The sequence below is a fragment of the Oryctolagus cuniculus genome, chromosome X (assembly GCF_051225735.1).
Source record: "Oryctolagus cuniculus isolate XC-2025 breed Fujian yellow rabbit chromosome X, ASM5122573v1, whole genome shotgun sequence".
NCBI classification, from domain to species: domain Eukaryota; kingdom Metazoa; phylum Chordata; class Mammalia; order Lagomorpha; family Leporidae; genus Oryctolagus; species Oryctolagus cuniculus.
Window position 1 is genome coordinate 13,110,205 of NC_142888.1, and position 25,520 is coordinate 13,135,724.

Sequence of the window (25,520 nt, forward strand, 5' to 3'; positions counted from 1 at the left end):
CGTAATGATAGGAATAAGAATCAAAGAGATCACATAAACAAGACTAGTGTCTGAAATACTAACTGATAGAACAACAAAAGGGAAAGAACGGTCCAGCATGGGAAGCGAGATACACAGCAGACTCATAGAATGGCGGATGTCCTAAACAGCACTCTGGCCTCAGAATCAGCCCTTAAGGCACACGGATCTGGCTGAAAAGCCCATGAGAGTATTTCAGGCATGGAAAGCCGAGACACTCTGGCAAAAAAAAAAAAAAAAAAAAAAAAAAAAAAAAAAAAACCTAAATAAAAGATCTCCGCGAGTGAGATCCCAGTGGAAAGAACAGGTCATCAAAGAAGGAGGTACCTTTCTCTGAAGGGAGGAGAGAACTTCCACTTTGACTATGACCTTGTCTGAAGAAGATCAGAGTTGGCGAACTCAAAAGGCTTCCATAGCCTTGGCAACTCATGGTGGGAGTCTAGGGAGATTACTGATGCCATAAACAAGAGTGTCAATTTGTTAAGTCAACAACAGGAGTCACTCTGCACTTACTCCTCATGTAGGATCTCTGTCCTTAATGTGCTGTACATTGTGATTTAATGCTATAACTAGTACTCAAACAGTATTTTTCACTTTGTGTTTCTATGTGGGTGCAATATATACTAAAATGATCTTCTGTATATAACAGAAATGAAAATGAATCTTGATGTGAATGGAAGGGGAGAGGGAGAGGGAAAGGGGAGGGTTGCTGGTTGGAGGGAAGTTATGGGGGAGAAAGCCATTGTAATCCATAAGCTGTACTTGGGAAATTTATATTCATTAAATAAAAGTTTAAAAAAAAGAAATATCACATAGTATTCTTTAATATGTACAATTTTATATATACAGTTTTTATTTAAAAATTAAAACTATATTAGAGGTTATTTGAAGGGATGAGAACCCAAATTACTATTAGGAGCTTAGAAGTTTGATTTTTCTTTAACTTGTTTCCATTAAGAGATAAAATCATGTGAAATTAGTACTCTAAAAGCAAAAAAAAGAATATTCTGATGCAGCAACATACTTTTTTCTTTTTATGTATAATATACCTCAGTGATCTCAAGGTGACATTAGAAATTACACACACACACACACACTCATGTATTTAACATTGCCAAGTTGTGCTTTGCTGACACATCTACAAGTATTAATATACTCATAGAAACACACATAAAATTGATAAAATGAGTTTTTGGCTTGAAGAGAAAATAATTTCACTCATATAGACATTTCAAACTTTTATACAGAAAATATAAAACATTTTATGAAAAGGAATCATAATGACATTATCCAAGATTTATGCCTGTCTTAATTTTTTGGCATATTACTCTGTAGTAAAGGATAAATTAATGATTAACTGAATTTGTCAGAGCTAGGAATTTTGATATTATTGTAACAGTAACAGCGATTTCAATATGACGGATAGCACCAATATAGTCTCAAATTAATCGATTGTCATAATTAAAATTCTTCAACAGAAGTGGGAATGAACATTATGAACCCAGGTATGTATCATATTACTTACTCATCAATGAATGAGGCACATTTCATATACTGCTTCTGAAACTACAACTATCAGTTTTAAGCATCTGAATTTTAAATTGACTTGAGGACAAAAAAAGAATGAACTTTTAATGACATAGAAATATACACAGTAATGTGTGCCTTTTTTTTTTTAAGTTTTATCTATTTATTTGAGAGGTAGAGCTACAGACAGAGAAGCAGAGGTCTTCCATTTGCTGGTTCACTCCCCAAATGGATGCAACAGCCAGAGCTGGGCTGATCTGAAGCCTGGAGCCAGGTGCTTCTTCCTGATCTCCCATGCGGGTGCAGGGCCCAAGCACTTGGGCCATCCTCCACTGCACTCCCTGGCCACAGCAGAGAGCTGGACTGCAAGAGGAGCAACCGAGACTAGAACCCGGCGCCCATATGGGATGCCAGCGCCGCAGGCAGAGGCTTAGCCTACTATGCCACAGTGCTAGCCCGAATATAAGCCTTTTCAAAACATGTTCAATTAACATATTTTCAGCTTTTTGCAAGATTTTGTTTTATTTTTTGGTAGACAGGATATAACTAGTTGTATTTTACGGTTTCTGTTTTCCTCTTGGAGTTAGAGTAATTAATTCTTAAACTGGCATTTAAGGATCTAAATTTCATTTTAGTTTTATCCCCTTAAAATCTCCAGACTAACACATTCAGTGTCCCACAAACACTGCATGGTCTTTCCCAGCCTTGTCCCAGTACTCATGCTATTCTCCCACACCATTGCTATTTGTTACAATTCTCTTTGTCAATGTTAAATCCTGACTCTTTTGTAAGTTTTCCCTTTTCTCAATACCAAAGCACAAGCTACTCTCTCCCTTGTCTGAAGACTTGTGATTTTTATTTATTTATTTTATTTATTTGATAGATAGAGTTAGACAATGAGAGAGACAGAGAGAAAGGTCATCCTTCCATTGGTTCACCCCCTAAATGGCCACCACGGCCGGAGCTGGGCTGATCCGAAGCCAGGAGCCAGGTGCTTCTTCCTGATCTCCCATGCGGGTGCAGGGCCCAAGCACTTGGGCCATCCTCCACTGCCTTCCTGGGTTACAGCAGAGAGCTGGACTGCAAGAGGAGCAACCGGGACTAGAACCCGGTGCCCATATGGGATGCCGGCACCGCAGGTGGAGGATTAAGCAAGGGAGCCATGGTGCCGGCCCCGTGAAGTCGTGTGATTCTTAACACACGCACTTACCATCTACTTCCTTTAATTATACTGCTTTTTCTTTTACTTCTTGCCTTGACACCTAAATTATAAACTTCTTCAGGTCAAAAATTTGAACTGTATGCCTATTATGGCATTTTATAGTGGCTTACCCAGTAAGGAAGTTCAAATTATATTTTGTTACTAATAATGTTAGCTCTTGATATTTCATATCTTTAGAAATTCTTCATTCAATAAAGATCACAAAATAAAAATATATTACACATTTTCCCTTCAGTTTTATGTTCAGTTTTGGACTATGATTGAGAAAGCTGAACTAGAAAGGTTTACAAAACTCATTATTGCAAAGAGAAGAATTTATATAAAAACTAAACATCAGAAATACTTGAGGCATTTTGTTAGCTTGAAATACCCTCATCATGATAATTAAAAATTCGAGTTTTTTTGTGTCATAAGCATTTTATAACAATGTTTTTATTTAATCCTCGTAACAATGATGTAAATGAGTCTTGTGCATGTTAAATAACTTGTACTAGGTTCCAGAGCTAATGAGTGTTATATGGGGGCATTAAACAACCATACATTAACACATAAAGAGTGAAGACACATTAAAGCATACAGACACTGGTGCAATGGTTAAGATGCTGCTTGAGACATCTGCATCCTGTATGAGTGCCACATTTCAAATCCTGACTCCATTTCCAATTCCAGCTTCCTGCTACGATCCACTCTTGGAGACAGATGATGGCTCAAATATCTGGGTCTCTGCTATCCATGTAGGTGGCATATAGAAGACCTGGATTGAGTTCTGGGCTCCTGGTTCTAGTCTGGCATAGTCTTGGGTTGTTGATATTTGGAAAGTGAACCAGAACATGGACGAACACTGTCTGTGTTTCTGTTTTTCATTTCAATAAAATGCAAACCATGTGACATCTGAATCTCTTTAGGTGTGGCAACTGGATCACACATTAAATGTTTATCCAAGGTCATGCAAATACTAAGTGAAGAACTATGATGAAACTTGAAAGCTAGTGCCTCCAAGCTTGCTATGTTTTTAGTAGGAAAAGACAAATATTTAAGTTAATGTCTGAAGGTTAATTGCAGTTACTCTAGAGAGTAACTAAACAATGTAACTGTAATGTAAACAATGTAACTAAACAATGTAACTGTATTATGAAAATTCTTTAAAATTAAGTAGTAAAATCAACTCTTCAAATATAAACAGCCTATAAGAAGCTAGAAACTTTTTTTAAAAGTGAGAAAATGATTAAGACAAGATAAAATTAATTATACGCTGTGTAAGTGTGCATAAATGCATGAACTACTGATAGTGGGTGGGCATCTGTGTTTCCCAAGGGGAACGCTGTATTGTCTTGGGTACATTCCTTTACACCTCTGCTAGGGAATGAGTCTTCATTTTTCTCATTAACTCAGACACTCTTTTCTTTTCCCCCAACGCCTCTGTTAGAAACTCATTTGGCATTTGTAGGTATTCATAAAGGAATTCTAGTTACTTCCTACACATACCTGTTCTGATATAGCCAAAAACCATTTGGTGACATTATCAACTCATTAAAGTGAGAGATGTGACAGAAAGAGCACATGCCACATGGAATAAATATAAAAGTGTCAACCACTTAAATGAAAGGAAAAAAAACCCATCTGGCTGGTTTCTCTTTGAAAAATGAGTTGTGTACTAAATCACTTCCTTAATACATGACAACCAATTAATCTCACAATAGATAGAAGCCTATACTATTTGATTTAACTTAAACTAATATTGATTATCTACTATATGTAACACGTATGTTACATTAGAGAAAAATTATGTAGAAAAATAAAAGACAGTAACTGTCCTTAGGGATAATTATCTTCTAAAAAATAACGTAGCTAGAGTAGAGATAAATAAAAATTCATGGCTAAGAAATCAAGACAAAATAACTTCTGTGCAATTGAATGAGAATCATTCATATCTGAGAAGGAATCAAAAAATGATTCAAAAGAAGCCCTTTAATGTACTGTTAAAGCAACATGCCAGGACCTGCACTGTGGCGTAGCGGGTAAAGCCGTTGTCTGCAGGGCTAGCATTCCATTATAGGTGCCGGTTCGAGACCTAGCCACTCCACTTCCAATCCAGCTCTCTGCTATGGCCTGGGAAAGCAGTGGAAGATGACCCAAATCCTTGGGCCCCTGCACCCGTGTGGGAGACCCAGAAGAAGCTCCTGGCTTCGAATTGGTGCACCTCTGGCTGTTGCTGCCATTTGGGGAGTGAACCAGCAGATGGAAGATCTCTCTCTCTCTCTGCCTCTTACTCTCTCTAACTCTACCTTTCAAATGAATGAATAAGTAAATCTTTATAAGAAAAAGCAACATGCCAAAATAGTTAGCATATTTCTTAATGTCATTATCTGTCTAGAACATACTTTGTTTCATATATTGTGAAACATGAATGTATTACATGTAGCACAAAATAAATTGTGACAGGCAAAAGAAAGGCAAAATGAATAGGTATTGGAAGTCAGGTATAGTAATGGAGGATTATTTTAAAGTTTAATAAACTCTCCAGTAAATTAAAAATAACACATTTGATTAATACCATTATTTTTAGAGTATGAAGCAATTAGTTAATATTACCTATACCATTGTTCTTGATCACATTCTTATAAAACAGTAGTCTTTTTTAAATATATTTGAACACTATGGATATTTGGCAGATATTTGCTAAGCTTCAACAATGAATATAAGAAAGAAAGTTGATTTCCCTCAGAATATCTCACACATTAAGACATCCATTTGTCCAATTACACAGACTACATATCTTAGTCTCTTTTACAAACATCTCAATTTCTGCACTAACAAATTCCTTTTTTAAAAAGATTTATTTATTTATTTGAAAGAGTTACACAGACAGACCGAAGGAGAGGCAGAGAGAGAGAGAGAGAGAGAGAGAGGTCCTCCATCCACTAGTTCACTCCTCAATTGGACACAAATCGCCAGAGCTGCCCAGAGCTGCACTGATCCGAAGCCAGGAGCTTCTTCCAGGTCTCCCCCATGAGTGCCGGGGCCCAAAGGTTTGGGCCATCTTCTAGTGCTTTCCCAGGCCATAGCAGAGAGCTGGATCGGAAGTGGAGCAGCTGGGACCTGAACTGGCACCCGTATGGGATGCCGGAACTGCAGGTGGCGGCTTTACCCTCTACCCCATAGCACTGGCCCCATGCACCAATGAATTTGAGTAAAATGAAGCAATTATTCCAAACAAGGTCTTTTAAAACCAGCTGACTGAAACATATAGCATGTGCCTCACTGGAAGTCTTTTTTTTTTAAGGTTTATTTATTTATTTGGAAATCAGAGTTACAGAATGGGCAGGGGGTGGTCTTCCATCTGCTGGTTCACTCCCCCATTGGCCACAACCACTGGAGCTGTGCTGATCTAAAGCCAGGAGCCAGGAACTTCTTCTGGGTCTCCCATGCAGGTGTTGGGGCCCAGGGACTTGGGCCATCCTCCACTGCTTTTCCAGGCCACAACAGAGAGCTGGACCACAAGTGGAGTAGCTGGGACCCATGCTGGCACTGCAGGCTGCAGCTCAGCCCGCTACGCCACAGCACCAGCCCCTGCAAGTTTTCTAATACTTTCCTAGCACACTGGTCCAATATACTTAATCATGATTCTAGGCAAATGGAATTTTCAAAAATAAACTCGTTCCTTCTCATGGGTGTATTAACATGATGCACCACAAATGATTATTCTTTTAAAGCAGATGGTGCATTTTCAGCAACAATTATTGAAGAGTAGATATCTATATTTAAACAAATTCTACCACCTACTATCATGTTTCTTTTGACAATCTGTTCTCAATTCTAAGATTCCCATCTTTTGGGAGTTGAGAACTTTCTTAATATGTTTAGAAAAATTCAAAGACTTTACTGTTAGATCATGTGCATCTCAAACCCACAAGCATTAGTCTTTTCAAAACAGAAACAAATTTCCCATAATTCCTGACCATTTGAAAAAGACTGCATGGGGGGAAAATAACAATATTGGGATAAGATACACAACGGACTATAATGTGCACTCTTCAAATTCACCCTGAGTGCCATATATAGTATTAGAAAAGTTTCTGACAATAAACAGCTTATTTTCTGCATGACAAAATACAGTATTTTAAAAAATATTTTGAAGCCATTGTATTCCTTTAAAGTAGCAATTAAATAATATTTGTTACATTTATTTTGTATTTTTGTTAATCTTATTTTTTTCAGGAGGAATAAAAGGGTAAGTAAAGACAGCTTTCTAATTTTCTATAACCTGTTGTCAGGATTCTGATTAGCACCATATGGCCACTCATTCAGTAATCCTAGTTTGTTGTTATTTTAACAAATAACCCAGTTTATTGACTATTCTCTCTGAGTAAAGCAAATTCCCTACCAAATATATTAAAAATGGGGATATGGCTTGAGCATTGTGGAGCAGGTTAAACTACTGTTTGGGAAGCCTGCATCCCACATCAGAATGTCCATTCAAGTCCTTGCTACTCAGCTTCCAGTACAGCTTCTGGCAAATGCATCCTGAGAGGAAGCAGATGCTGGCTCAAATGCTTGTGTCCCTGCTATCAACATGGGAGACATAGACGGAATTCCAGACTCCTGGCTTTGGCCTGGCCCAGCCCTGGCTACTGCAGGCATTTGGAGAGTGAACCAGTGGTTGAAAGCTAGCATGCCTGTCTGTCTGTCTGTCTCTCTTTCTCTCCCTCCCTTCCCCCTCCCTCTCCCTTTCCCTCTCCTTCTGCCCTTCAAGTAGATAAAAATACTCTTTAAACAAAACAAACAAAAAAAACAGAGGGTATATCTTGACTTCATATCACCTTTTCTAAGCCACTAACCATAAAATCCTAAAGAAAACACCTGTGTCATGATAAACTGGATTAAACCATAGCTAAACTGGAATAGTATATTTACTATTAAAAGAGAAACATCTACCTAAATATTTTGGCAGTTATAATTGACTAAAATTACTTTGAGCAAATAAAAACTGATGTTTAGGATTCCATTTTAAAAAGTAACCCCTCCTTTTAATATTATCAAATTTACTTTAGATCGTGATAGAGGTATTAGCCCAACATACACAACATTGTGAAAAAACTGCTGAATTGAGATGGAAGTTGCACTATACTCCCTTAATATTCTATCTTTGTGACTAGACCTCATAAAAAGTGATATTTTTAAAGATAAGATTTAATATTAATATAAATTTTTAATCTTACTAAGATCCTTGAACACACTGAAGAAAACTTTAGTCACAGTTGCTTGTATAACTCAGTTTAAGGAATTTTTTTTCTACATGTAAAATATGGGTAAATAGAGGTAAAGGTAGGAATATAGGCAAGCTTTCCTAGCCAGTACTAGGCACTGGCCACAAGTGACTATTAAGAATTTGAAATGTGGCTGGTTTGAATTGAGATGTGTTATAAATGTAAAATGCACACTGGATTTCCAGAAGTAGCAAAAATATAAAGTATCTCTTTAATATTTTATATTTAAATGTATGCAAACATGATAATATTCTAGATATATTGAGTTAAATAAAATATAGCACTAAAATAATTTCACCTTTTTCCTATCATAAAAATGTGGTTGCTAGAAAATTGTATGTGGCTCTCATTTATGACTCACATTATATTTCTATTGGGCAGCACTGCTCTACGGCAGGGTTTCTTAACTTGCAGTAAAGCAATACTACTGAGATTTGGGACTGGATAATTATCTGTTATAGGGAGATGTCCGTGTGCTGTGTATAATGGTTGGAAGCATTTCTGTCCCGACCTGCTTAATGCCAGGATTGCAGATCCTCGAGTCCTAACAATCAAAAATATCTCCAGACACTGCCAAATATCCTTTAGGGGCAAAATTGCTCCCATTTGAGAACCACTTGGTCCTCAGTATACAAAGTCATCTTATATTACCAACCAAGATAATTTACAATGCTGTATATTCCAGACAGGAAGGAAAACACAGATACTTGAAAATCATAGGCATTGCATTTGTTCATGTGATATAATTAACAGAATAGTCATTGTTTAATATATCGTTACCTATTAGAAATACAATGCTATTGTGTTACAATAGGAGAGAAAACTGCATAGAGAAGTAAGACAAAGCATATTCATAAAACTAAGTTCAAATATATATATATATTTCTTTAAAAGAAATATAAAATACTGGTTCACATAAAAAATTTAAATTCATGGGACTAGTGTTGTGGTGCAGCAGGAACTTGTTTTAAAAGATTTATTTTGAAAGTCATAGTTAGAGGAAGGAGGGAGAGAAGAGAGGGACAGGGGGGAGAGGGAGAGGGAGAGAGGGAGATAGGGAGAAAGGGAGAGGGGGAGAGAGAGAGAGGGAGAGAGGAAGAAAGGGAGAGGGGGAGAGGGGGAGAGAGAGAGAGAGGGAGAGAGAGAGGGAGGGAGAGAATCTTTAATCTGCTGATTTCCTCTGCAAATGGCTGCAGTGGCAGGTGCAGGAACTGGATGGGAAGTAGATCAGCCAGGAGCCGAACTGATGCCCATATAGGATGCCGGCATTGCAGGTGGTGGCATTATCTGCTATGCTACAAGCTGGCTGTGCTCAACAGGAACTTAAATATGTAATAAGTATATTAAAGGTCATCCTTTCAAGACATAGTATCATTTTTCAAAATGACAAATCAATGTTCTAAGTGACTATCACTTTAAATTCACATAAATAATCAACTAACGTGGATAGAGTGTTTCTGTAAATTCCCTGGTTGTGACTTTGGGTCACATCCAAAAGCTGTGCCTTTTAAGTTTTCAAGGATCAATTTTAAGTTTATATTTGACTTCATAATCAGTGCTTTATCAGATAAGGAGAACAATGAAATTGCATATGTGGATAAAGGTCAAACTAGCCATCCATGTAGCAACATAGATGGCAGCTCAAATTCCCAACATGCAACTAATACCTGTTACATTGTTGAGCAAAAAGATCCCTAGTATGTTTAACTCAATCCAATATCTTTTTTTTTAACTTTTATTTAATGAATATAAATTTCCAAAGTACAGCTTATGGAGTACAATGGCTTCCCCCCCATAACTTCCCTCCCACCCGCAACCCTCCCCTTTCCCACTCCCTCTCCCCTTCCATTCACATCAAGATTCATTTTCAATTCTCTTTATATACAGAAGATCAGTTTAGCATACATTAAGTAAAGGTTTCAACAGTTTGCACCCACATAGAAACACAAAGTGTACTATTTGAGTACTAGTTATAGCATTAAATCACAATGTACAGCACATTAAGGACAGAGATCCTACATGAGGAGTAAGTGCACAGTGACTCCTGTTGTTGACTTAACAAATTGACACTCTTGTTCATGGCATCAGTAATCACCCTAGGCTCTTGTCATGAGTTGCCAAGGCTATGGAAGCCTTTTGAGTTCTCCGACTCTGATCATATTTAGACAGGGTCATAGTCAAAGTGGAAGTTCTCTCCTCCCTTTAGAGAAAAGTACCTCCTTCTTTGATGACCTGTTCTTTCCACTGGGATCTCAAACGCGGAGATCTTTCATTTAGGTGTTTTTTTTTTTTTTTTTTTTTTTTTTTTTTTTTTTTTGCCAGAGTGTCTCGGCTTTCCATGCCTGAAATACTCTCATGGTCTTTTCAGCCGGATCCACATGCCTTAAGGGCTGATTCTGAGGCTAGAGTGCTGTTTAGGACATCCGCCATTCTATGAGTCTGCTGTGTATCTTGCTTCCCATGTTGGATTGTTCTCTCCCATTTTTATTCTATCAGTTAGTATTTGCAGACACTAGTCTTGTTTATGTGCTCCCTTTGGCTCTTATTCCTATCATTATGATCAACTGTGAACAGAAATTGATCACTTGGACTAGTGAGATGGCATTGGTACATGCCACCTTGATGGGTCAATCCAATATCTTAGAGTGATTTTTATCACCATTCTGCTATAGATTCTATCAAATAGTTGCTCTTTGTTTATTGTATGGTATCATACAAATCAATAACTGAATTACAGCTTGCATATAATATTAACGACTGTTAATACTCAGTGTTGTTTTTAACTGTGAAAAAGCAACAGGAGATCTCATGGCTCATTTGTGTTCCATTTGAAGCCAAGGCGATAACCAAATCTTCTTAGCAAGAAAGAAAAATAAATTTGCATAATGGAAGATAATCATTTTGTATATTTCTCATTTTTATTTTAAATTAAGGAAATGTGCATTTGAGTTCACAGTAACTGCTTCCAAGACACAGGAAGTTAATAATGCCAGTATTTTGGTGAAGGCTTCATTTTTAAAAATGGAGGAAGAAAAGATAAAGTTCAGATAAAGTGGAATAGCAAAAACCACAAGTAAACATTGTTCTCAGTGGGCATAAATGGTAGACTTTTCACTGGGACAACAAAGAATAGAATATAATAGGACAATTTACATTATCATGCTTGTTATCAAATATAGACTCTCTAAAGATTTTAAAACACGCTGATTTTTTTTCTACCACAATGCCACTACAGTAGTCCTGTGACCCATGTACCATTGCTAGCATGTGGTCCACTGACAGATAAAGCTGCTTCTCACAACATTTAATTTGTTTTTCCATGTTGTTTTAGTGTCTTCTATTTTCTTTTTTTAAATTGCTTCTGTTTCAAGTTAGCTTTGGAATGACCATTATCATTTATGATGAATTTTCTAGTAAGTTCAGGGAATTTTTCAGTCTCTATACTTCATCAAAATTTAGATAGCTATGATCTCAATAACTACTGTCCAAATTTATACACACACTTGGATGATACAACATGATTTATGTGAATGTGTGTGATTACCTGGGACAAATTTGTGTCTGTCTACTGTCTCTGTGTTACAGATTATTCTCTTTGCCATGAGTGTTCATTTGAATGAGTTATTAATTACAGTTCATTTACACCCCACCCTTAGAGGATAGGAGAGTTTCCTTTATATAGAAGTAATTGGTTCTACTTTTCTTGTATCTTGAAAATTAATTTACTGGAATAATACTAGTGTAACTGAAGACTGTTTTGTGACTATCTCTCAAATGCACTACAGTAATGTTCACTTTGACATCTTACACGAAGATGATGGCTTTAGTATTTTCTGTTCAAAATATATCATTAACACAATCTTATTCCTCCATATGTTTGCACTCAATATTTGTTTGATTTCTGTTTGAGTTTATAGCAGGTACTTATATTATTTTTGACAACCGGCTAATTTCTATCACATACATTACTCTGGTTACCAAATCTATCAGACTTCCATAGAAACAGCATATACTGAAGCACTAATGGCATCTTATTTTTTATAGCTTAATGTATTTTAATAGCAAACTTGAACAGCATAGAGGACAGACAACATGAAAAACATATACATACATGTAGGACAACTCACTTAGAAAAGTAGAGTGAATGGATGGAATCTACTGTATGATAAAAATGCTACAAACACTGTTTAGCTGCTAGCACTAAGAAATTTACTTGCTTTTTAAAAAATACAAATGCTGGCATTTTCCAGAAAAAATGTAACAGGTTTATTTATAATTGTTATAAAGTTGAACTGCTGAAACTTGTTCGCTGAAACATTCTGACTTGCATTAATGCTTGATGTTCCCTCATTTACACTGAAAATCCACACAATCAAATGAAAATGGAAAAACTGCCAACACCTGATTGTTGTCCCCTATTTGTCCACTTGTAATCATATAGTTGGGTACCTTTTGACCCCATGGGAGAAAAATATTTAATGTTCAGAACTACCAACAAGAGGAAGAAGAAAAAAATAAATTGAAATGTGTTCCATCTCAGTGGATTCTTAAGCATATTCTCCACATATGCAGCGTGCTAGCTGGCTTTTGGCATGTTACATGTTTGGCACGAATAGCACATAGGTTGGTGTCTTCCAAAAGGCCAGATAGGCCTTACTTGCCTCCTGCAGAGCACAGATAGCTGAGCTCTGGCAGCAAAGATCTCTTTTGAAGTCCTGAGTTATTTGTTGTACATCAGACACTGGAAGGGGATTTTGCCAGTCAGTAGCTCAGCAGACTTCTGATAATGTCTAATTTCACAGAGTGCCACAGTACCAGGCCTGCAATGATGTGGTTTCTTCTCCCCTCCAATAGAGGGCACACTTTTGTGAGCAGTTTTTGTAGCCAGTTGCTTTCTGGGGGCTTTACCACCTGGGCAATTATGTGAGTGCTATAATTTGTAGAGCCATGGTATAAAGACCCCCTTACCACCTTCTACTTTGGCTGCGCTAAGGGACAGAGAGGCAGCACCAGTGTTGAGAGTGATACTAGTGTGGCGGGGGCTGCCAACCACATCCGATTTTTTTCTTAAGAGATTTTTCTTTTATTTGAAAGGCAAACTGACAGATACGAAGAGAGAGAGATCTTCTATTGCTGACTCTCCCCAGATGGCTGCAATGGCCAGGCTAAAGCCAGGAGCCTGGAGCTTCTTCTGGGTCTCCCACGTGGGTGCAGGGGCCCAAGGACTTGGGCCATCCTGTGCTGCTTTCCCAGGCCATAGCAGAGAGCTGGATCAGAAGTGGAAACAGCTGGAACTCAAACAGAGCACTCTGATATGGAATGCTGGCAGGGCAAGTGCTGGCTTAACCAGCTGTGCTATAAATGCTGGCTTTTTAAAACTTCAAAAAAGTTAAAAGTTTCAAAATCAGAATAAAATCATGTTCAGGCTGGCGCTGTGGCTCACTAGGCTAATCCTCCGCCTGCGGCGCCGGTACCCGAGTTCTAGTCCCGGTTGCTCCTCTTCCAGTCCAGCTCTCTACTGTGGCCCGGGAGTGCAGTGGAGGATGGCCCAAATGCTTGGGCCCTACACCCCCATGGGAGACCAGGAGGAAGCGCCTGGCTCCTGGCTTCAGATCGCCGCAGCACGCCGGCCATAGCGGCCATTTTGGGGGTGAACCAATGGAAGGAAGACCTTTCTCTCTGTCTCTGTTTAACTCTGCCTGTCAAAAAAAAAAAAAATCATGTTCAGTCTGGCTGAATATTTATATTTTGTGGAAATCTTGCTTATTGATGTCTCACAAATTTTACATTTGTAATATGTATATGTTTTGCAATGAGTGCAATATTCTAGAACATTAGTGCAGGTATAAAATTTAAAAATGTGTAGTTCACACTCAAAAAAGTGTTACTAATAAGAATAATCAATGTATTTGAAGGGATTGCAAAGTCACTTCAGGTATGGGTAGACCATCAAGTATCTTCCCATCTCTAGAAGGAGAAAACAGGAAAGTATATTCAGCCATATGACGCATACAAGGACCCTAGTTTGAGAATCTATGTGCATATTTAGATACAAATCAGTCTATTGCTAATCATTAAATCCTATAGGTAGAACATACATTCTGGCTTTACTAAGCAGTTGATATGTCATATCATGGTAGTAATTATCACTGTTCTGACATCACAGTCCTCATGTTTCCAAACTTTGTAGAGGTTGCTCAAAAATCATCTCATGTCATACATATAATGGGGTGCTTCACAGGAAATACTGCAGCAACTAAACAACTCAAGCAAGCATTTTCTCTGCTTCTGGGTTTTGTTATAACCCCAGAAGGGTTTTAAGTCTCATGTAAAATTTTTTTATTAATATGTAATACTTGTACATTTTTAGTTCACCAACTCCGATCTTATTTAGACAAGGCCATAGTCAAAGTGGAAGTTCTCTCCTCCCTTCAGAGAAAGGAACCTCCTTCTTTGATGGCCCGTTCTTTCCACTGGGATCTCTCTCAGAGATCTTTCATTTAGGTCATTTTTTTTTTTTTTTTGCCACAATGCCTTGGCTTTCCAGGCCTGAGAAACTCTCATGAGCTTTTTAGCTGGATCTCAATGCCTTAAGGACTGATTCTGAGGCCATTTTTAAGGGGTACAGTGTAATGACTGGAAATCATATATACAGGATAAATCTATTAAGCCGGGTAGGCAGACTTTCATTGTCCTTATCTTTTCCCTATGTTTGGAACCTACCAGCTCCTATTCTCCAGTTCTTTATGTGGTATATAATTGAATATTGTGAACTATAGACACTGTTGATGGAACACTAGAACTTGTTACTTCTGTCTGTGATTTGGTACCTATTAGCTCATCTCCCTTTACCCACCTCCCCAGCCTGTAGTAATCACTAATCTAAGTGCAACTGAACTGGGTTTAAACTTCCATGTTAGGGAGGACATATACAGTATTTGTCTTCTTGTGTCATTTCTTTGTTGCATTAAGTATTACAGCTTCTCATTTAAAGGCCCTCCAAAATTGGTAATAGAAGAGTTTATCTAAATAATTCAGGCAGAAAATTACTTTCCAACAACACATTTTTCCTTATATAAAGGATCACTGAATCAGCTCTCTTATACCCAACATGGCATTTTCTGGCTATTTATCTCACAACAAATACATATGACTGAAATGTGTACTAGTTAGTAACCGGCATAAAAATGTGGAAAACCAAAGGTTCTAATTACAACAGAGTTGTAGTCATTAGTTCAATCTCCTTCTGCTAGTTTATTTTGTAGTTTATTATAATGGTGCTTGGAAATCGCTGAGTAGATTAATGTCTATAATACAATGGCTCTGTAGAAAATACTTTTGTTTTACATGAAACATCCATATAATATGTTTATTGCACAAGTAGTATCTCTTAAGGCACAAATATAAGACATTTGTTTCTCTTACCCTTTAAACCCACTTTAAGGATAGTAATTTCCCTTCCCAGATGAAATTTCAAGCACATATATTACTGTTAGACATTGAAAAAAATCATGTTACATTTAGTCCTAAGAACAGTGTCATTTTTCTAATTATATTCTTATCATTACAATGATCAAAATGCCATAATATAATTAGGACTTTGTTTTCATTTTTTTAACGTTTATTTTATTTAGTTGAAAGGTGGAATTACAGAAAGGGAGGGAGAGAGATCTTCCATGAACTGGTTCACTGCTCAAATGGCCGCAACACCCAGGAGCCTGGAAGTTCATCCAGGTCTCCCACATGGGTGCAGGGGCCCAACACACCAGTCATCTTTCACTGCTTTCCTAGGCTCATTAGCAGGGAGCTGAATAGGAAGTGAAGCAGCCAGGACTTGAATTGGTGTTCATACGGGATGCCAGCGTCAGAGTGTTAAAGCTTATCCTATTGTTTCACAATGCTGCCCCAGGATCTTTTCTTAGTCCCATCCTGAATCATTCTTAGAGTATTTTTTATCTTAAACATCTCCATCCCACTTTAGATTCCTCTTCCTTTGCTCATTCCCTCATCTCCAAATGAGAAGTCAATAGAATCAAGAAGTTTTATTCGACAGAGATGTATTTCTCTGGTGCTTCACACTATATTGGCAATTCCTAAGGTCAGTAAGTATTTCATTTCTGTGTTGACGAATATTATTGGGAGATATTCCAATTGGATCCCTCTAATTTCATCACTCTTCATTTTGGAAACACCTCTGGGGCCAGCACTGTGGATCCACTGGTTAAGTCATGGCCTACAGTGCCAGCATCCCATATCGACGCCAGTTAAATTCCCAGCTGCTCCAGCTCCCTGCTAATGCACCTGGGAAAGCAGCACAGGATGGCCCAAGTGTTTGGGCCCCTGAACCCATTTGGGAGGCCTGGATGAAGCTCCTGGCTCAGACCCAGTAATGTTGGCCATCTGGGGAGTGAACCAGCGGATGGAAGCTATTTCTCTAACTTGGCCTTTCAAATAAAAATATCTTAAAACAAAAAAAAGAAAATATCTCTACTTCGACTGGCAGTTTAAGACACCTCCCTCAGTTCCATTTCTAGGATGTTATAGTCTACAAGCAGAAATTTTAGAAAGAATCTAACAGTTTTAGGGCATAGTCCCAGTAGGCTCCCTCACGTAAATTGCACACTTGATCTATTTTAGTATTTTTTAAGTATCATTTTACTTTTGGTGAATGGGTAGTTTGACTTCCATGGCCTATCTGCTAGTATCTTTTTCAGACAAGAGCCAGTTATTTGTCCTTTTTTAATTCAAATTCTAGGAGGCACAGGTCTTATTTTCTAAATGGTTTACTTAATATTATACCCCACTTATAAAAAAAAGAAACCTCAATTTCAAAGAAGTAAATCATTTTCAACTCCTATTTAAGAACTTTTTAATTTTATATAAGGTGAACAAATTTCATGTATTTCAAATATACAGATTGAGGAGCATAGTGATGCTTCCCACCCTACCCTTCCTCCTCCTTCCTAATGTTGAATTTTTACAATGATATACTTTCTTTTATAATCATAACCCTTCACTCAGTATTCAACAAATAGTAAGAAAACACACACAAACAACACTGTTCCTCAACAGCAGAGACAAGGGCTATAAACAAGAAACAAATCTCACAACGTCAGTTTCTCTCATATGTTACTGTTTTCTTTTTTTCCCCTCTGTTCTTAAGTTTCTTCCTAGAGGTACCCACTATCCAGAAAGTGATATTTATTGTCCCTGAGTTTTCTATTTTGCTGTATCTGTATGGATTCATGATTATTTTTTTCTGTGTATTATCAAACTTCATATAAGGGATGCAATACCATCTGTATCTTTCTGAAATTTGATTTCCTCTCAACTTTGTTTTTAAATTTTAGTGTTAACAGCACATGCACAATTCAGGAGTTTTATAATATTGCAACCCTGAGTAAGGATACATAATATTTATCCATTCATTTTAACCTCTACTGAGCATGTCATTGAAGAAATATACTTTATTAATGTATTTTCTATATAAACAATTCTCTAATTTTTCCTGATGACAATGTTCATGAAAATGTTCCCCCACGTTTTCTAGTTTTTCTGTGCTATATTCATATAAATTGAATAGTTAATCCTAAAGTACAAATCTATTGCAAAGCTTGTCAAATTACTTGTTAAATGACTATGCCATATTATACAACTAAGGCAGAATGTGTGGGCTCTGTATCTCCCATATTCTCATTGAAAATTTTCTATCAGATTTTGGAAAAATTCAGCAATCTGATGAATATTGTATTTTTGCTATTCTTAAATCATTAGTGAACTTGTGTGTGTGTCAACATTTGAAGTTTTTCCTTTTCACTGGGTTGTCTTTGTATCTTTAATTTACAAATGCCTCATATATTTTGAATATTTTTGACTTTTATATGTGGCAAGAAATATCTATTTGGTTTCTGGATGTGAGAGTTAATTCCCACAGATCTGGAACTGAACTGTTCTGCTAAAACTTAAAGGAGTTACATGGCACTGACATTGGCCACTAGTGTTGTTTTGTAATTATGGGTCTGCAAAGTTCTAGGGGTCACTTGTTGTCAGCAGTATTGACTGGTAAGATTGATGATTTGCACCTGGTCTTGATGAGGGACCTTAAGGCCTCTGTCATGGGGACTACATATGCAACAGGACTATGCCTTCGTGACCATCAGGGTAGAAGAAATTCTGGCTGAGAGTCCATTTGGGGCTCCCTGGGTCTACGGTTTTATGTGCACACATGGATGGTTACCTACATGAGTGAAAACTGTGTTCCTGGCTTGAGAGAAAAGGTGTGCCCTTTGCAAAGGTAGGGCACTGGGAGCTTACATCTGGAGGCTCCAAACCTTTGCTGCACAGGAGCCTTTGGTTATGATCCATACCCCGACTTTAGGCTGTTTCCTTATTGTAGCCTTTTAATGCAATTAACTGTAGATTTGTAAGCCCTGTCAGTTGGTTCTGTGAGTCTTCCTTAGCAACTGAACCTCATCTAATGCTGTCCTTCATGCAGTTTGTCACTTAACAGTTTTTATAGTACAATCATTGGTTTCTATAATTAAAAATATTTTGGAATGTCTTTCAGATTGTTTTGTGTTTACACTATTCATATACCTATTTCCTATGTGGGACTAATGTTTCTTTTTAAAAATAATTTATTTGAAGGGCATTCACAGCGGGGGAGGGGGACAGAGAGCGATCTCCCATCTGCTGGTCTACTCCCTAGATGGTCGTAATGACAGGAGCTGAGCCAATCTGATTTCAGGAGCTAGGAGCTTCTTCCGTGTCCCCCACGTGGGTGGGTGCAGGGCCCAAGCACTTGGGCCATTCTCCACTGCCTTCCCAGGTTCATCAACTGGGAGCTGGATTGGAAGTGCAGCAGCTGGGACTTGAACCGGCACCCATATGAGATGCTGGCGCTGCAGGTGCTATGCCACACTGCCAGCATCTAATGTTACTTTGAAACTAATGAACTCATGATTCTTCAGAAAGATTTCAAAAAATGTTAACTGTACTATCATATTTTAAAATATTTTAGTATTATTCAGTAGTGCAGAATTCATAATCCTGTAGTTCTAAGGGGTAGAATGTCCATTATTGAAGTCTCCTTAGTAGCAATGAACTTTGCTTGGACCAAATACAGTTGGCGACAAGAGCTTGTGGAGAAAAATATCATTTCAACTTAACAAAATATCCTGTTTTAAAATGAGTATTTCCAATCTTTTGCAGCATATTATAATAAAATTGATTTACATGTAAGTAAAATGAAGAACAGCATCAAATTACATGGAAAATAACAACCAAAAAATAAAAATAACTTTTGGCAAGATACATTAAGTAACAATGCGCATGTTTTATATACACACATTGTTACTGTGTGTGTATATATATACACAAATACATATGTGCATATACAAAGTCTTGTGTTAAACTCAAATCATTAAGCTATAAATGAGGAGACTTTTGCATATTTGGGAGTGTGTATATATATAATAATACATACATGTCTATTTAAATTCACATTTATAAATTCAGTTAGATAATTACATAATTCCCATCATGCAGAATGTTGTAATGATGATGATGTCTCAAATTTATTTTTTATTGAATATTCTTTTTTGTGTTTTTTTTTTTTGACAGGCAGAGTGGACAGTGAGAGAGAGAGACAGAGAGAGAAAGGTCTTCCTTTTGCCGTTGGTTCACTCTCCAATGGCTGCCGCGGCCAGTGCACCACGCTGATCCAAAGGCAGGAGCCAGGTGCTTCTCCTGGTCTCCCATGGGGTGCAGGGCCCAAGCCCCTGGGCCATCCTCCACTGCACTCCCAGGCCACAGCAGAGAGCTGGCCTGGAAGAGGGGCAACCGGGACAGAATCCGGCGCCCTGACTGGGACTAGAACCCGGTGTGCCGGCACCGCAAGGTGGAGGATTAGCCTATCGAGCCACGGTGCCGGCTACTGAATATTTTTTTTATAGAAAGCTTTTAATAAATATAAATTTCATAAGTACAACTTTTAGATTACAGTGGTTCTTCCCCCCATATCCACCCTCCCACCCCCAACCCATCCCACCTCCTACTCCCTAAGATTCATTTTAAATTATCTTTATATACAAATGATCAACTCTATACTAAGTAAAGAGGTCAACAGTTTACACCCACACAGACACACAAAGAATTAAAGTACTGTTTGAAGACTAGTTTTACCGTTAATTCCCATAGTACAACACATTAAGGACAGAGATCCTACATGGGGAGCAAGTACACAGTGACTCCTGTTGTTGATTTAACAATTGACACTCTTGTTTATGACGTCAATAATCACCGGAGATTCTTGTCATGAGCTGCCAAGGCTATGTGTGCTGGCCTGCAGCACAATGAACCAGGTTTCCTGAAACAGAGAGTGGGAATGCGGGGACAAGGATGCAAAGAATGGAGCCAAGACAAATCCTGATCAAGGCTCATTTATTCAACAAATCCAGTAGTATTTAAACATGACCAGTTGTATACAAGAAGGCACACAAAAGATTTACATATCCAAAAGACTTTTGGGGTTACAAAGAGTTCCTGCTTAACAGATCACAAAATGTTATCAATCATTGATTGATTACAAGGGTATAATAAAACACCTAGGTGATAAATGCTGGTTTCAGGTGTGACTGATTATCTATATCATCTCTTGTGAGAAGTCTAGCAGTGAGATACGGTTCTTCCTGCCTCTTCCTGGAATCTCCTTAGCCTTTTGTCTGTGCCAGGATGTCTCCATCCATATGTTTAAGTGTAAACAAATGGGGCGACTGCCTGTGGCTGCCCACATTTCCCCCTTTTTTATTTTTTGAGGCATTGTTCCTGTCTTAGGTTGCCCGTGTCTCTTCTTGTCCTTACCCGTCATTGGACACCCCAGACATCCTCTGAGGCTCCTGTCTTAGGTTGGTACAAGGAGACCAAGTCTTACCCGTCATTGGAATTCAATGCCATCCTTTTTGGCTCAGGGGTGAAGCTGTGAATGCAACTTTAAAATCTCAGACCAAACGGCACCAAATGACACAGAGAGGCCTCGGAATATACAGGGGAGGCACAGAAGAAAAAGCAGGAGCAGCAATAAAGGACCCAGCAACATCAAAGCCAGTGGGTCCATTGAGATCCACCAAAAGAAAAGGGATTAGTTAGAAACATGTGCTGAAGTTCACCTTGTAGCTACTGTACCAGATGTTTTATATAAGGAACATTATTTGAGATATTAAAGCAGCAACCTCCAGGAATCAAGTTACAGCTTATACGATCTTTCAGTAGTAAGTAGTCAATGGCAGCCCGGTTGAGCAACACACCTGTCCGGACCTGATCAAGTTCCTCAGCGATATTGGCTAAGGCAGCAGCAGTCGTGTTCACAGTTTTGGTAACAATACACGCGAGTTCTCTTAATCCGTGAGTGTTTGCATAAGCAAGACCAGCAGCGCCTGCCATGGAGCCAGCATGACCAAAAGCTTCCCAATCCCTGGGAACATGGAAATTATCATTACATCCTTCATAAATCATACGCGTATATCTTCTTTTGTACAGATTATCAGCAGGTTTGAGAAGGAGGGGTGCAACCCGTCCAGGGGAGCATCTACGCCTATCATGGGGAGCTAGAGAGCTATATGCATAATAATCACACAGAAAAACCCATCCTTTAGGAGCTTCACTCCCATTGAAGTGAGAAAGCTGAGTTTTGTTTAATTGCCAAGGCACATAGTATAACCTTTGGGTCAAATTGCTAATTTTTAGAGAAGTAGGATTTATGCCGGTAATTTTTGTAAACTCCTTTTTAGTGGAAGGAACTCCCAGGATATTGTTAGTTAACAGGTTGGTAGGAGAATCGGCTGTATTTACACAAAAGGATGACGTATTAGCCAAGGCAGCTAAATGTAGCCAGAAATTGCTACTTTCAACAGAGAAGGAGGAATTGACCATAAGAGTTACTTTAACAGTTTTAACCAATACATCAACGAGGCTTTTTTTTCCAGAATTGACAAAGGTATACCCCAGAGTCTGACAATGTGACTAGTTTTGATATGCTAAAATCAGTATCTACATGAACAATTTAAAACCAACAGAGTCGGTGACCTAGGTTTGGCTTGATGTGAGCCAGCAAGCTTCATTCATTTTCAGGGGGATCCCCCGATCAGTAATGTTATTGTGATGAAGATCAAGAGGCTGCTTCGTGCATTGTCTGTTTGCCACACCAGTCGCTCAGGTAACCACCGTACTTCATTGTCTTTCTGCAAGAATATGGAAACATGTCCACGTCCCCATATTAAAACAGGGTCAGGTCCATACCATTGAGCAGTTAGAGGGTCTTTCCACTTCACACAGACTTGTTGTCTTTTGGTTTCAGGATGCCAGTGACGATCGGCCGCAGATTTCCCTTGATTATCCAGTATTAAAAAATTTAAAATGAAAAGAGCATGTGATAGCCATTTTTGTGGGGAATGTGCTATGGTCCCATATTCCCCCTATTTTATTTTTTGTAAATAATTTTTTTAATGTGGCGTGTGCACATTCCACAATACCTTGTCCCTGGGGATTATAAGGAATCCCGGTGATATGAGAGATGCGGAAGTTAGTACAGAAGTGCTTAAGAGAATCAGAAGTATATGCTGGGCCATTATTAGTTTTTATTTGTATAGGGGTTCCTAAAATAGCAAAGGCCTGAAGGCAATGAGAGATGACATGTTTGGCAGCCTCACCTGATTGCGGGGTGGCGAAAACAAAACCTGAACATGTTATCTAAAGAGAAGTGTATGTATTTTAGCTTACCAAATTTAGGGAAATGGGTAATATCCATCTGCAAAAGCTATACACCATAGTGAGGGACCCGGAGAAATGCAACACAGGAAGGGCAGGATTTTACAATTTGCCTTGCCTGTTTCTGGGTGATTCCATATTTTAGTCCTAAGGTCTGGGCATTAAGGTGATGTAAATCATGACCACAGGATGCTTTTTAGACTTTGTCAGTCTTTCTTTAAAGGATCTGGCTTCTGAGCCAGAGACTGGAGCAGCTAGAAAGAAACACGTTTATAACTGAAGTTTAGCATCATTTCACATCTTGGCACCACTTTTAATCTAAACAGCCCAATTGGTTATTATCTCTGTGAGATGAGGATATACCTTTTGACATCTCCAGGGGCCCCTCTGGAGGTATCAAAAGTCCAGAGAATTTAAAACTTTGATTTTCAGAAAGTCTGTTAAAGGTGCCAAGAGAACTTAGAGTATCTGGTCAAAATAGAATTCCTTAACATTTAGTCAGGGCGATTTTAACACTTTTAGACCAGATCTGATCATAATAATATTTAACATAACTTTTTAGACTTAATGCTTTTTATCAATCATAACTTAACAGACAGTAGAGTAGACAGATTACTTTGGCAGAATATGGATTCTATGTTTCTTGTTGTCTATGTTTCTTGTTGTCGAAATAATAAAAAAAAACTTGAACATAAGAGCACACAAAATCATCACATAACTCAGAACTATTTAACAGAGTTTAAAAGAGCTTACACGACCGACCTAACTTTAGAAATGGCAGAGTAACTGATTAAGCAGATACTGTTAAAAAGAGATGTTACAGTTTTCACAAAAACAAATTAAGATTTATGATTCAGACCATTTTTAGATATTTACTAACATTAGTACACTTTTTTTTTAAAATAACCCCATTGTAACTTTAGGTCAGTGTAATTTTGGCATTAACACTCAACTTACAGAAAACTCTGTAAACAATGTTTTAAAATCATAAACTTTTTACAACTTTTCATGACTTGCTCATACCTTCTGAAACTTTACACCCGTAGTTACTTTTCCATAGTTTTTAACTGTCATGAATGGGCAACCTCTGAGAATACATTCTGACAAACTCAAACAGTCTCTTATCAAAGATGTGAAAAGTACACATAATACATTTTTCATGTTTTACTTAGCACCGATGCCTAGATGACTTAAGACACTGAGTTATTAATGAATACCACACCATTATCTGAATTAAAAGTCAAAATTACATTTCCATGCTTTTAAGAAACATAAGGACAACACCTCCTGAGCAGCAAACACAGTCACTAGTGCAAGGTTACAACTTTTTTTTTTTATAATGAATTCAAAGGGGGGCAGAAGGAATAACCTTTTCCATAGAAATAGAAGATCTGCATCTCAAACACCCTCCTCCCTTCCTCCTGTCTGATACATCCATAAAGTCCTTTATTTAAGACCTTCAAGAGAAAACTCAGGGAGAAGTTTCTTAACATTTGCAAAACTCAGGGAGAAGTTTCTTAACATTTGCAAAACTCAGGGAGAAGTTTCTTAACATCTGCATCCAAAAAGCCCTTTGTTCCAAGAGGAACAGGTAGGGAAGCAAGACCCATCTCCTTAAAAACCCCCAGCCTCAACTGGACTTTGCGCTCAGCCCTCTGCCTCTCTGCTGAGCTGCCCGCCTAGTCTGGCCAGGAGTAATCTCTCTACTCAACCATGTAACCTCCACCGCCCCCAACTCCCCAGTCTCTCAGGCTCTGTCTGGAGAGGTATCCATCCATCCTTACAGATGTCCCTTCCCTAATAAACCTTGCTATTTTATCTTCCACTAAAAAAAAAAAAAAAAAAAAAAAAAAAAAAAAAAAAAAAAAAAAAAGTAAACTAAAAAACACTAAAGCATTGCAGAGATTAGTGCTACCATCAGATACTTAGAAGATACAGTATTAATGATTCTCATTTAACTCACCTATTAGGCGTTGTAGAAGGCACATGGGTATCATGGAGTGACCACAGATGATTATAAATTTAATCATATGGAGATGCCAGCATAGTGATAGTCTACTAATATGTATAATTCCTTTACTTAGGCCAATGTAGTATAGTGCCATACAGCTCCTTCGAGTCAAGTGGTCATTTTAGGCTCTCAAATTAAGTGCATCTAAAACCCAAGGATTATTCCAGTTCATCATATGGCCAAATATTATTCTATGATATATATGGATGTAGAAATGTCCCAATAAGGGGTAAAGAAAATATTTTGAATTGTATGCTTTTATATCTTGGAACTCGGAAAAATAACATCTGAATCATTCTAGTCTAATTCTCTTTGGGTTGTCAAGTATACATCTATAAGCAACAGTTCAGGAAGAGTAAAAGTATAGGAACTTATAAATATGTGGGTGACGACAGCAACAAAAGTTTGGTTTGGTAGTGTTTAAGCAGTAGAAACCATTTCTAGAAATAAAATATGTGACTGCCTTTGTGGTATCTATACTATGTGTGTGTGTGTAAAATAATGGATTCCTTTTTTACATTCCCATTGAAACCGACTAGGACCCGGGGGATCGGGAGGGGGGAATCCTTTGGGATAAGGAGATTCCGAAAGAGGGGTTTCAAGGGAGTTTCCTTGGCACAAGGCCTTCAGCATCCTGAAACTCTGCAGCAACTTAGTCATGCCTGACTGCAGGGACCGCTTTCCCAAAACGTCACCAACGCTCAGTCAAGTC

General features: G+C 38.0%; 1 protein-coding gene across 5 annotated transcripts in view; it reads right to left on the reverse strand.

Annotated features, from left to right (window-relative positions):
* Nucleotides 1-20,458: 20,458 nt before the first annotated feature.
* The window catches only part of LOC149119560 (uncharacterized), a 56,881-nt gene continuing 51,819 nt past the window's right edge, over nt 20,459-25,520 (reverse strand). For all 5 annotated transcript variants that reach the window (XR_016227560.1, XR_016227559.1, XR_016227561.1 and 2 more), the window contains one exon: nt 20,459-21,505. The gene's annotated coding sequence lies outside the window, so the exon portion shown is untranslated. The remainder of the gene's footprint in view (nt 21,506-25,520) is intronic.